Raw genomic sequence first — 15531 nt, 5'->3', positions numbered from 1 at the left:
CATGTAAATGGGAGAGAAATGTTAATTTTTCGCTCATATTAAATAAAAACCAGCTTCCTAGGGGGTCAAAATATGACAAGGTTATAGGTCACATGTATTTCTAAGAGACTGGGTCAAAAAATTAGGTAAAAGCGCAATTTTCAACAATGACAGGTGATGTTAAATACATGCGCCTCAAAATAACCAATTTGCGGCAGGCTAGAGTTAATCTGCGCAGAAACGTTCTAAAGCGTGTGCGCCTCCGAATTCGTCGCACTTTACCTTAACTGTACATGGTAGTCTATGAGTCTATCTGTCCCTGATAAGCATTCTACCTTTAAAAGTTTGGTTTCCGAATCACGGATATAAAAGCGTGCAGAATGCTTGTATATAGGCATTTACTGATAAATTCACCACACATTATCTTAAAACATTACTGTCTACTATTGTTTAGATACTGTATTCGCTACTTCACGTATAATACCTTATACGTGCACAGTGGTACTTATAGTTTTCTTCAAAGTTTCAGTATGGACATGTATTGATCGCTGGAGTTCTCAGTCGCCACATGTAATCAATATTAACACTCAGACCAGACCACATTGTTTATATTTGTCCCTGCCAGGTGTAAAGAATAAAATTATGATTGTTTCAAATATAACATTGAAGGTTGATGAAAGTTCAGACTTTCCATGTTTAAGCTTTAGTTTGAAATTGCTGAATTTCTCTAAACAAATTGCGGTTGAAGAATTGAAGCGTTTGATTCAGTCACGTGACACACTCAATCATTGCCTTCCGGTTGTCTTTAATTTTCACATCGTTTACTTGTTTTGGCACTCGAACCATCACTATTTGTAGACGCATCGAGACTCTATCGACATGATAAATATATACATTAAATAATTGACCTGGTAGCGAGAACATATTGCAGGCTCCTTTAGCGACAATACGCGAAGTTGAAATTTAGGAACGTTTGGTGTATATATGGTATTACATCCATGTAGTGGTGAAACGTTTTCCAGATGTTAATGGAACGTTGCGTGCATGCGCATTGCAACACACATAATGTAACCACAATTAACGACCTAAATGAAATGTATTACATCTAAACGAAATTGGACATTTAAGCTACTCTGCCACGAGGTCACAAACACCCTACTAAAAAATTTCAAAATCCAAGCATTGTGATTCAATATTCCGCCCTTGAATAATTTCGACCAAATCCTTGTAGGAAATCCAGAACGCATGTCGAAGTCCGGCATATCTTTACTCTTAGCATTTTGCTGTCTTTGCATTGTGTCGCTTTTTTTCGAAACGTTCCATAATATATGATAGGGACAAAGCTTTGACTTTGACTAAACCATTAAACTTTTTTATTCCATTAAATAATTAATTTACTTTTTGACTAAAGTATTCGGAATTGCACCACGTTTGTATTGCAGACACAGCTCATTTGCGTTCAATATGCAACATTAAATGTATTTTTGGCACAAACCAAATGAATTCTAGTCCGCACTTAAATTTAAGCCGTCAACGTTAACACCAAAGAGTACACATGTGTAACGCCTTCCTTTCACTGTAATAATTAACTTGGCAGGTGGTAACCTCATAGTGACCTCCAAGGCTACACTGAGTTTTTATGCTTATTTCCTTGACGATTGCAGTTTCCTATTACTCACTAAGACTGTTTACGATCAAACTGTCTTGTGTTTAGTGATGTACTGTTTTAACATATTCTAAACTCATTAGAGATGACCGGAGGTTGACGTGACTCAAATTCCGGGTTGAAAGAACACTTCATCCTGTTTGGACAATATTTCCTGTCCTTTAATATTTTACGACATATCTGTATTTAATCAAATTTGTAGCTTAAGTCATTCATTATAATATGTACATTTGGAAACTATTTAAGTTGTACACTTTCTAGAAGTAGAGGAGAGTGGAAAACAGAACGAAGCTGAGAAAGGAGTTGAGAGCGGAACTGTGCTGGTAGAGACTTCTTTGCGCTTTAGTAATAAAGGCTGAAGTTGTACTTACAACCGACAACTTTGGTATCAGCTTCAGTTACTGAAAGCATTACGACCCAACACCGGTACCTCAAGCCAGAGACAGTTAAGGGAGCTTTCAGTAATTACAGAGGATGGGAATTTCGCGCACACCTGTACCGTAAAATGTGACCCTCTCCTATCCTCCTGTCTTAAATGCGACCCTCCCCCATGTCAAACATTCCAAAAATTGACTCTCCCCAACCACTTAGGTATTCTCCCCAGGAATAACTGAAAAGGTATCAGTTAAGTTACATAACAATTGGTTCAATTGTTATGTTAAGGACAAATTACAGAGGGGAGGGTTGGTGTTTTTGGAGGGACAGTCGCAATTGATCGCGTAAGAATGTTTGAAGAGATATGGTATTTCATACAATTGAGGGAGAGTCACCATATTTTGAGCAACTATAAAAGGCAAGATGTGGCTGATTTAGCGCTTCATCCAAAAATATCAAATCATAATACATGGAGTCTATCAGGTATATTATTGACAATTTTCCCCCACAAAACATGCTATATCTGTATATTATATATTTTTGATAATGTATTTAAATGTACTTTGCTTGAATTAGGAAGTATAAATTTGCATTCGTGTAGAAGAAATTGATTTCTGAATTTCATCTAAAAAGATGGTTGACTATCCATGGCGTCTATAATGAAACTATGAATAGTTTTTTGAAACACAAAAACAGGTAAATCTTTGCATTTGTGTACTCGTGATTTTGATATCGATGTTCCTGATTTGACAAGAGTGGTTACAAGTCTATGGTTGTGTAAGAAATTTGATTTTAGAAATTCACTAAAATATCACTTCACTATGCATGGGGGTCTAAGATGAAACTATGAATAATTTTTTTCAGTTCAAAATTAGATAAATCTGTGAATTTATGTATGCTGGATTATTTACATTATTGTTCTTGATTAGATTACATTATTGTTCTTGATTAGATTAGAGTGGTTACAAGTCCATGGTTATGCAAGACATTTGATTCGGGAATTTCACTGAAAAGTTGATTAACTGTACATGGTAGTCTATGAGTCTATCTGTCCCTGATAAGCATTCTACCTTTAAAAGTTTGGTTTCCGAATAACGGATATAAAAGCGTGCAGAATGCTTGTATATAGGCATTTACTGATAAATTCACCACACATTATCTTAAAACATTACTGTCTACTATTGTTTAGATACTGTATTCGCTACTTCACGTATACTACCTTATACGTGCACAGTTGTACTTTTGGTTTTCTTCAAAGTTTCAATATTGACATGTATTGAACGCCGAATTTCTCAGTCACCACATCTAATCAGTATTAACACTATGACCAAACCACATTGTTTATTTTTTCCCTGCCACGTGTAAAGAATGAAATTATGGTTGTGTCAAATAAAACATAGAAGGTTGATGAAAGTTCAGAATTTCCATGTTAAGCTTTACTTTGAAATTGCTGAATTCTTTAAACAAATTGCGGTTGAAGAATTGAAGCGCTTGATTCAGCCACGTGACACATCCAATCATTGCCTTCGGGTTGTCTTTAATTTTCACATCGTTTACCTGTTTTGCCACTCGAACCATCACTATTTGTAGACGCATCGAGACTCTATCGACATGATAAATATATATTTAATCATTTACCTGGTAGCGAGAACATATTGCAGGCTCATTTATCGACAATACGCGAAGTTGAAGTTTAGGAACGTTTGGTGTATATATGGTATTACATCCATGTAGTGGTGAAACGTTTTTCCAGATGTTAATGGAACGTTGCGTGCATGCGCATTGCAACACACATAATGTAACCAAAATTAAAGACCTAAATGAAATGTATTACATCATAAAGTAATTGCACATTTTAAGCTACTCTGCCATGAGGCCACAACACCCTACTGATAAACTTTAAAATTCAAACATTGTGATTCAATATTCCGCCCTTGATTAATTTCGACCAAATCCTGGTAGCAAATCGAGAACGCATATCGAAGTCCGGCATATCTTTACTCTTAGCATTTTGCTTTCTTTGCATTGTGTCGCTTTTTTTCGAAACGTTCCATATATATGATAGGGACAAAGCTTTGACTTTGACTAAACAATTAAACTTTTTTTATTCCATTAAATAATTAATTTACTTTTTGACTAAAGTATTCGGAATTGCACCACGTTTGTATTGCAGACACAGCTCATTTGCGTTCAATATGCAACATTAAATGTATTTTTGGCACAAACCAAATGAATTCTAGTCCGCACTTAAATTTAAGCCGTCAACGTTAACACCAAAGAGTACACATGTGTAACGCCTTCCTTTCACTGTAATAATTAACTTGGCAGGTGGTAACCTCACAGGACCTCCAAGGCTACACTGAGTTTTTATGCTTATTTCCTTGACGATTGCAGTTTCCTATTACTCACTAAGACTGTTTACGATCAAACTGTCTTGTGTTTAGTGATGTACTGTTTTAACATATTCTAAACTCATTAGAGATGACCGGAGGTTGACGTGACTCAAATTCCGGGTTGAAAGAACACTTCATCCTGTTTGGACAAATATTTCCTGTCCTTTAATATTTTACGACATATCTGTATTTAATCAAATTTGTAGCTTAAGTCATTCATTATAATATGTACATTTGGAAACTATTTAAATTGTACACTTTCTAGAAGTAGAGGAGAGTGGAAAACAGAACGAAGCTGAGAAAGGAGTTGAGAGCGGAACTGTGCTGGTAGAGACTTCTTTGCGCTTTAGTAATAAAGGCTGAAGTTGTACTTACAACCGACAACTTTGGTATCAGCTTCAGTTACTGAAAGCATTACGACCCAACACCGGTACCTCAAGCCAGGAGACAGTTAAGGGAGCTTTCAGTAATTACAGAGGATGGGAATTTCGCGCACACCTGTACCGTAAAATGTGACCCTCTCCTATCCGCATGTCTAAAATGCGACCCTCCCCCATGTCCAACATTCCAAAAATTGACTCTCCCCAACCACTTAGGTATTCTCCCCAGGAATAACTGAAAAGGTATCAGTTAAGTTACATAACAATTGGTTCAATTGTTATGTTAAGGACAAATTACAGAGGGGAGGGTTGGTGTTTTTGGAGGGACAGTCGCAATTGATCGCGTAAGAATGTTTGAAGAGATATGGTATTTCATACAATTGAGGGAGAGTCACCATATTTTGAGCAACTATAAAAAGGCAAGATGTGGCTGATTTAGCGCTTCATCCAAAAATATCAAATCATAATACATGGAGTCTATCAGGTATATTATTGACAATTTTCCCCCACAAAACATGCTATATCTGTATATTATATATTTTTGATAATGTATTTAAATGTACTTTGCTTGAATTAGGAAGTATAAATTTGCATTCGTGTAGAAGAAATTGATTTCTGAATTTCATCTAAAAAGATGGTTGACTATCCATGGCGTCTATAATGAAACTATGAATAGTTTTTTGCAACACAAAAACAGGTAAATCTTTGCATTTGTGTACTCGTGATTATTGATATCGATGTTCCTGATTTGACAAGAGTGGTTACAAGTCTATGGTGTGTAAGAAATTTGATTTTAGAAATTCACTAAAATATCAATTCACTATGCATGGGGGTCTAAGATGAAACTATGAATAATTTTTTTCAGTTCAAAATTAGATAAATCTGTGAATTTATGTATGCTGGATTATTTACATTATTGTTCTTGATTAGATTAGAGTGGTTACAAGTCCATGGTTATGCAAGACATTTGATTTTGGAATTTCACTGAAAAGTTGATTAACTGTACATGGTAGTCTATGAGTCTATCTGTCCCTGATAAGCATTCTACCTTTAAAAGTTTGGTTTCCGAATAACGGATATAAAAGCGTGCAGAATGCTTGTATATAGGCATTTACTGATAAATTCACCACACATTATCTTAAAACATTACTGTCTACTATTGTTTAGATACTGTATTCGCTACTTCACGTATACTACCTTATACGTGCACAGTTGTACTTTTGGTTTTCTTCAAAGTTTCAATATTGACATGTATTGAACGCCGAATTTCTCAGTCACCACATCTAATCAGTATTAACACTATGACCAAACCACATTGTTTATTTTTCCCTGCCACGTGTAAAGAATGAAATTATGGTTGTGTCAAATAAAACATAGAAGGTTGATGAAAGTTCAGAATTTCCATGTTAAGCTTTACTTTGAAATTGCTGAATTTCTTTAAACAAATTGCGGTTGAAGAATTGAAGCGCTTGATTCAGCCACGTGACACATCCAATCATTGCCTTCGGTTGTCTTTAATTTTCACATCGTTTACCTGTTTTGCCACTCGAACCATCACTATTTGTAGACGCATCGAGACTCTATCGACATGATAAATATATATTTAATCATTTACCTGGTAGCGAGAACATATTGCAGGCTCATTTATCGACAATACGCGAAGTTGAAGTTTAGGAACGTTTGGTGTATATATGGTATTACATCCATGTAGTGGTGAAACGTTTTTCCAGATGTTAATGGAACGTTGCGTGCATGCGCATTGCAACACACATAATGTAACCAAAATTAAAGACCTAAATGAAATGTATTACATCATAAAGTAATTGCACATTTTAAGCTACTCTGCCATGAGGCCACAACACCCTACTGATAAACTTTAAAATTCAAACATTGTGATTCAATATTCCGCCTTGATTAATTTCGACCAAATCCTGGTAGCAAATCGAGAACGCATATCGAAGTCCGGCATATCTTTACTCTTAGCATTTTGCTTTCTTTGCATTGTGTCGCTTTTTTTCGAAACGTTCCATAATATATGATAGGGACAAAGCTTTGACTTTGACTAAACAATTAAACTTTTTTTTATTCCATTAAAAATTAATTTACTTTTTGACTAAAGTATTCGGAATTGCACCACGTTTGTATTGCAGACACAGCTCATTTGCGTTCAATATGCAACATTAAATGTATTTTTGGCACAAACCAAATGAATTCTAGTCCGCACTTAAATTTAAGCCGTCAACGTTAACACCAAAGAGTACACATGTGTAACGCCTTCCTTTCACTGTAATAATTAACTTGGCAGGTGGTAACCTCACAGTGACCTCCAAGGCTACACTGAGTTTTTATGCTTATTTCCTTGACGATTGCAGTTTCCTATTACTCACTAAGACTGTTTACGATCAAACTGTCTTGTGTTTAGTGATGTACTGTTTTAACATATTCTAAACTCATTAGAGATGACCGGAGGTTGACGTGACTCAAATTCCGGGTTGAAAGAACACTTCATCCTGTTTGGACAATATTTCCTGTCCTTTAATATTTTACGACATATCTGTATTTAATCAAATTTGTAGCTTAAGTCATTCATTATAATATGTACATTTGGAAACTATTTAAATTGTACACTTTCTAGAAGTAGAGGAGAGTGGAAAACAGAACGAAGCTGAGAAAGGAGTTGAGAGCGGAACTGTGCTGGTAGAGACTTCTTTGCGCTTTAGTAATAAAGGCTGAAGTTGTACTTACAACCGACAACTTTGGTATCAGCTTCAGTTACTGAAAGCATTACGACCCAACACCGGTACCTCAAGCCAGAGACAGTTAAGGGAGCTTTCAGTAATTACAGAGGATGGGAATTTCGCGCACACCTGTACCGTAAATGTGACCCTCTCCTATCCGCATGTCTAAAATGCGACCTCCCCCATGTCCAACATTCCAAAAATTGACTCTCCCCAACCACTTAGGTATTCTCCCCAGGAATAACTGAAAAGGTATCAGTTAAGTTACATAACAATTGGTTCAATTGTTATGTTAAGGACAAATTACAGAGGGGAGGGTTGGTGTTTTTGGAGGGACAGTCGCAATTGATCGCGTAAGAATGTTTGAAGAGATATGGTATTTCATACAATTGAGGGAGAGTCACCATATTTTGAGCAACTATAAAAAGGCAAGATGTGGCTGATTTAGCGCTTCATCCAAAAATATCAAATCATAATACATGGAGTCTATCAGGTATATTATTGACAATTTTCCCCCACAAAACATGCTATATCTGTATATTATATATTTTTGATAATGTATTTAAATGTACTTTGCTTGAATTAGGAAGTATAAATTTGCATTCGTGTAGAAGAAATTGATTTCTGAATTTCATCTAAAAAGATGGTTGACTATCCATGGCGTCTATAATGAAACTATGAATAGTTTTTTGCAACACAAAAACAGGTAAATCTTTGCATTTGTGTACTCGTGATTATTGATATCGATGTTCCTGATTGACAAGAGTGGTTACAAGTCTATGGTTGTGTAAGAAATTTGATTTTAGAAATTCACTAAAATATCAATTCACTATGCATGGGGGTCTAAGATGAAACTATGAATATTTTTTTCAGTTCAAAATTAGATAAATCTGTGAATTTATGTATGCTGGATTATTACATTATTGTTCTTGATTAGATTAGAGTGGTTACAAGTCCATGGTTATGCAAGACATTTGATTTTGGAATTTCACTGAAAAGTTGATTAACTGTACATGGTAGTCTATGAGTCTATCTGTCCCTGATAAGCATTCTACCTTTAAAAGTTTGGTTTCCGAATAACGGATATAAAAGCGTGCAGAATGCTTGTATATAGGCATTTACTGATAAATTCACCACACATTATCTTAAAACATTACTGTCTACTATTTTTAGATACTGTATTCGCTACTTCACGTATACTACCTTATACGTGCACAGTTGTACTTTTGGTTTTCTTCAAAGTTTCAATATTGACATGTATTGAACGCCGAATTTCTCAGTCACCACATCTAATCAGTATTAACACTATGACCAAACCACATTGTTTATTTTTTCCCTGCCACGTGTAAAGAATGAAATTATGGTTGTGTCAAATAAAACATAGAAGGTTGATGAAAGTTCAGAATTTCCATGTTTAAGCTTTAGTTTGAAATTGCTGAATTTCTCTAAACAAATTGCGGTTGAAGAATTGAAGCGTTTGATTCAGTCACGTGACACACTCAATCATTGCCTTCCGGTTGTCTTTAATTTTCACATCGTTTACTTGTTTTGGCACTCGAACCATCGCTATTTCTAGAGGCACCGTGACTCTATCGACATGATAAATATATACATTAAATAATTGACCTGGTAGCGAGAACATATTGCAGGCTCATTTATCGACAATACGCGAAGTTGAAGTTTAGGAACGTTTGGTGTATATATGGTATTACATCCATGTAGTGGTGAAACGTTTTTCCAGATGTTAATGGAACGTTGCGTGCATGCGCATTGCAACACACATAATGTAACCAAAATTAAAGACCTAAATGAAATGTATTACATCATAAAGTAATTGCACATTTTAAGCTACTCTGCCATGAGGCCACAACACCCTACTGATAAACTTTAAAATTCAAACATTGTGATTCAATATTCCGCCCTTGATTAATTTCGACCAAATCCTGGTAGCAAATCGAGAACGCATATCGAAGTCCGGCATATCTTTACTCTTAGCATTTTGCTTTCTTTGCATTGTGTCGCTTTTTTTCGAAACGTTCCATAATATATGATAGGACAAAGCTTTGACTTTGACTAAACAATTAAACTTTTTTTTATTCCATTAAATAATTAATTTACTTTTTGACTAAAGTATTCGGAATTGCACCACGTTGTATTGCAGACACAGCTCATTTGCGTTCAATATGCAACATTAAATGTATTTTTGGCACAAACCAAATGAATTCTAGTCCGCACTTAAATTTAAGCCGTCAACGTTAACACCAAAGAGTACACATGTGTAACGCCTTCCTTTCACTGTAATAATTAACTTGGCAGGTGGTAACCTCACAGTGACCTCCAAGGCTACACTGAGTTTTATGCTTATTTCCTTGACGATTGCAGTTTCCTATTACTCACTAAGACTGTTTACGATCAAACTGTCTTGTGTTTAGTGATGTACTGTTTTAACATATTCTAAACTCATTAGAGATGACCGGAGGTTGACGTGACTCAAATTCCGGGTTGAAAGAACACTTCATCCTGTTTGGACAATATTCCTGTCCTTTAATATTTTACGACATATCTGTATTTAATCAAATTTGTAGCTTAAGTCATTCATTATAATATGTACATTTGGAAACTATTTAAATTGTACACTTTCTAGAAGTAGGAGGAGAGTGGAAAACAGAACGAAGCTGAGAAAGGAGTTGAGAGCGGAACTGTGCTGGTAGAGACTTCTTTGCGCTTTAGTAATAAAGGCTGAAGTTGTACTTACAACCGACAACTTTGGTATCAGCTTCAGTTACTGAAAGCATTACGACCCAACACCGGTACCTCAAGCCAGAGACAGTTAAGGGAGCTTTCAGTAATTACAGAGGATGGGAATTTCGCGCACACCTGTACCGTAAATGTGACCCTCTCCTATCCGCATGTCTAAAATGCGACCCTCCCCCATGTCCAAACATTCCAAAAATTGACTCTCCCCAACCACTTAGGTATTCTCCCCAGGAATAACTGAAAAGGTATCAGTTAAGTTACATAACAATTGGTTCAATTGTTATGTTAAGGACAAATTACAGAGGGGAGGGTTGGTGTTTTTGGAGGGACAGTCGCAATTGATCGCGTAAGAATGTTTGAAGAGATATGGTATTTCATACAATTGAGGGAGAGTCACCATATTTTGAGCAACTATAAAAAGGCAAGATGTGGCTGATTTAGCGCTTCATCCAAAAATATCAAATCATAATACATGGAGTCTATCAGGTATATTATTGACAATTTTCCCCCACAAAACATGCTATATCTGTATATTATATATTTTTGATAATGTATTTAAATGTACTTTGCTTGAATTAGGAAGTATAAATTTGCATTCGTGTAGAAGAAATTGATTTCTGAATTTCATCTAAAAAGATGGTTGACTATCCATGGCGTCTATAATGAAACTATGAATAGTTTTTTGCAACACAAAAACAGGTAAATCTTTGCATTTGTGTACTCGTGATTATTGATATCGATGTTCCTGATTTGACAAGAGTGGTTACAAGTCTATGGTTGTGTAAGAAATTTGATTTTAGAAATTCACTAAAATATCAATTCACTATGCATGGGGGTCTAAGATGAAACTATGAATAATTTTTTCAGTTCAAAATTAGATAAATCTGTGAATTTATGTATGCTGGATTATTTACATTATTGTTCTTGATTAGATTAGAGTGGTTACAAGTCCATGGTTATGCAAGACATTTGATTTTGGAATTTCACTGAAAAGTTGATTACTGTACATGGTAGTCTATGAGTCTATCTGTCCCTGATAAGCATTCTACCTTTAAAGTTTGGTTTCCGAATAACGGATATAAAGCGTGCAGAATGCTTGTATATAGGCATTTACTGATAAATTCACCACACATTATCTTAAAACATTACTGTCTACTATTGTTTAGATACTGTATTCGCTACTTCACGTATACTACCTTATACGTGCACAGTTGTACTTTTGGTTTTCTTCAAAGTTTCAATATTGACATGTATTGAACGCCGAATTTCTCAGTCACCACATCTAATCAGTATTAACACTATGACCAAACCACATTGTTTATTTTTTCCCTGCCACGTGTAAAGAATGAAATTATGGTTGTGTCAAATAAAACATAGAAGGTTGATGAAAGTTCAGAATTTCCATGTTAAGCTTTACTTTGAAATTGCTGAATTTCTTTAAACAAATTGCGGTTGAAGAATTGAAGCGCTTGATTCAGCCACGTGACACATCCAATCATTGCCTTCGGGTTGTCTTTAATTTTCACATCGTTTACCTGTTTTGCCACTCGAACCATCACTATTGTAGACGCATCGAGACTCTATCGACATGATAAATATATATTTAATCATTTACCTGGTAGCGAGAACATATTGCAGGCTCATTTATCGACAATACGCGAAGTTGAAGTTTAGGAACGTTTGGTGTATATATGGTATTACATCCATGTAGTGGTGAAACGTTTTTCCAGATGTTAATGGAACGTTGCGTGCATGCGCATTGCAACACACATAATGTAACCAAAATTAAAGACCTAAATGAAATGTATTACATCATAAAGTAATTGCACATTTTAAGCTACTCTGCCATGAGGCCACAACACCCTACTGATAAACTTTAAAATTCAAACATTGTGATTCAATATTCCGCCCTTGATTAATTTCGACCAAATCCTGGTAGCAAATCGAGAACGCATATCGAAGTCCGGCATATCTTTACTCTTAGCATTTTGCTTTCTTTGCATTGTGTCGCTTTTTTTCGAAACGTTCCATAATATATGATAGGGACAAAGCTTTGACTTTGACTAAACAATTAAACTTTTTTTTATTCCATTAAATAATTAATTTACTTTTTGACTAAAGTATTCGGAATTGCACCACGTTTGTATTGCAGACACAGCTCATTTGCGTTCAATATGCAACATTAAATGTATTTTTGGCACAAACCAAATGAATTCTAGTCCGCACTTAAATTTAAGCCGTCAACGTTAACACCAAAGAGTACACATGTGTAACGCCTTCCTTTCACTGTAATAATTAACTTGGCAGGTGGTAACCTCACAGTGACCTCCAAGGCTACACTGAGTTTTTATGCTTATTTCCTTGACGATTGCAGTTTCCTATTACTCACTAAGACTGTTTACGATCAAACTGTCTTGTGTTTAGTGATGTACTGTTTTAACATATTCTAAACTCATTAGAGATGACCGGAGGTTGACGTGACTCAAATTCCGGGTTGAAAGAACACTTCATCCTGTTTGGACAATATTCCTGTCCTTTAATATTTTACGACATATCTGTATTTAATCAAATTTGTAGCTTAAGTCATTCATTATAATATGTACATTTGGAAACTATTTAAATTGTACACTTTCTATTTAAATTGTACACTTTCTAGAAGTAGAGGAGAGTGGAAAACAGAACGAAGCTGAGAAAGGAGTTGAGAGCGGAACTGTGCTGGTAGAGACTTCTTTGCGCTTTAGTAATAAAGGCTGAAGTTGTACTTACAACCGACAACTTTGGTATCAGCTTCAGTTACTGAAAGCATTACGACCCAACACCGGTACCTCAAGCCAGAGACAGTTAAGGGAGCTTTCAGTAATTACAGAGGATGGGAATTTCGCGCACACCTGTACCGTAAAATGTGACCCTCTCCTATCCGCATGTCTAAAATGCGACCCTCCCCATGTCCAACATTCCAAAAATTGACTCTCCCCAACCACTTAGGTATTCTCCCCAGGAATAACTGAAAAGGTATCAGTTAAGTTACATAACAATTGGTTCAATTGTTATGTTAAGGACAAATTACAGAGGGGAGGGTTGGTGTTTTTGGAGGGACAGTCGCAATTGATCGCGTAAGAATGTTTGAAGAGATATGGTATTTCATACAATTGAGGGAGAGTCACCATATTTTGAGCAACTATAAAAAGGCAAGATGTGGCTGATTTAGCGCTTCATCCAAAAATATCAAATCATAATACATGGAGTCTATCGGTATATTATTGACAATTTTCCCCCACAAAACATGCTATATCTGTATATTATATATTTTTGATAATGTATTTAAATGTACTTTGCTTGAATTAGGAAGTATAAATTTGCATTCGTGTAGAAGAAATTGATTTCTGAATTTCATCTAAAAGATGGTTGACTATCCATGGCGTCTATAATGAAACTATGAATAGTTTTTTGCAACACAAAAACAGGTAAATCTTTGCATTTGTGTACTCGTGATTATTGATATCGATGTTCCTGATTTGACAAGAGTGGTTACAAGTCTATGGTTGTGTAAGAAATTTGATTTTAGAAATTCACTAAAATATCAATTCACTATGCATGGGGGTCTAAGATGAAACTATGAATAATTTTTTTCAGTTCAAAATTAGATAAATCTGTGAATTTATGTATGCTGGATTATTTACATTATTGTTCTTGATTAGATTAGAGTGGTTACAAGTCCATGGTTATGCAAGACATTTGATTTTGGAATTTCATGAAAAGTTGATTAACTGTACATGGTAGTCTATGAGTCTATCTGTCCCTGATAAGCATTCTACCTTTAAAAGTTTGGTTTCCGAATAACGGATATAAAAGCGTGCAGAATGCTTGTATATAGGCATTTACTGATAAATTCACCACACATTATCTTAAAACATTACTGTCTACTATTGTTTAGATACTGTATTCGCTACTTCACGTATACTACCTTATACGTGCACAGTTGTACTTTTGGTTTTCTTCAAAGTTTCAATATTGACATGTATTGATCGCCGAAGTTCTCAGTCACACATCTAATCAGTATTAACACTATGACCAAACCACATTGTTTATTTTTCCCTGCCACGTGTAAAGAATGAAATTATGGTTGTTTCAAATAAACATGAAGGTTGATGAAAGTTTAGAATTTCCATGTTAAGCTTTATTTTGAAATTGCTGAATTTCTTTAAACAAATGCGGTTGAAGAATTGAAGCGTTTGATTCAACCGCGTGACACATCCAATCATTGCCTTCGGGTTGTCTTTAATTTTCACATCGTTTACCTGTTTTGCCACTCGAACCATCACTATTTGTAGACGCATCGAGACTCTATCGACATGATAAATATATATTTAATCATTACCTGGTAGCGAGAACATATTGCAGGCTCATTTATCGACAATACGCGAAGTTGAAGTTTAGGAACGTTTGGGTATATATGGTATTACATCCATGTAGTGGTGAAACGTTTTTCCAGATGTTAATGGAACGTTGCGTGCATGCGCATTGCAACACACATAATGTAACCAAAATTAACGACCTAAATGAAATGTATTACATCTTAAAGTAATTGCACATTTTAAGCTACTCTGCCATGAGGCCACAACACCCTACTGATAAACTTTAAAATTCAAACATTGTGATTCAATATTCCGCCCTTGATTAATTTCGACCAAATCCTGGTAGCAAATCGAGAACGCATATCGAAGTCCGGCATATCTTTACTCTTAGCATTTTGCTTTCTTTGCATTGTGTCGCTTTTTTTCGAAACGTTCCATAATATATGATAGGGACAAAGCTTTGACTTTGACTAAACAATTAAACTTTTTTTTATTCCATTAAATAATTAATTTACTTTTTGACTAAAGTATTCGGAATTGCACCACGTTTGTATTGCAGACACAGCTCATTTGCGTTCAATATGCAACATTAAATGTATTTTTGGCACACACCAAATGAATTCTAGTCCGCACTTAAATTTAAGCCGTCAACGTTAACACCAAAGAGTACACATGTGTAACGCCTTCCTTTCACTGTAATAATTAACTTGGCAGGTGGTAACCTCACAGTGACCTCCAAGGCTACACTGAGTTTTTATGCTTATTTCCTTGACGATTGCAGTTTCCTATTACTCACTAAGACTGTTTACGATCAAACTGTCTTGTGTTTAGTGATGTACTGTTTTAACATATTCTAAACTCATTAGAGATGACCGGAGGTTGACGTGA

This window comes from Ptychodera flava, chromosome 2, assembly GCF_041260155.1.
Source record: "Ptychodera flava strain L36383 chromosome 2, AS_Pfla_20210202, whole genome shotgun sequence".
Lineage (NCBI taxonomy): Eukaryota > Metazoa > Hemichordata > Enteropneusta > Ptychoderidae > Ptychodera > Ptychodera flava.
The sequence above is the reverse complement of the archived record's forward strand: the minus strand, read 5'-3'. Positions refer to the sequence as shown.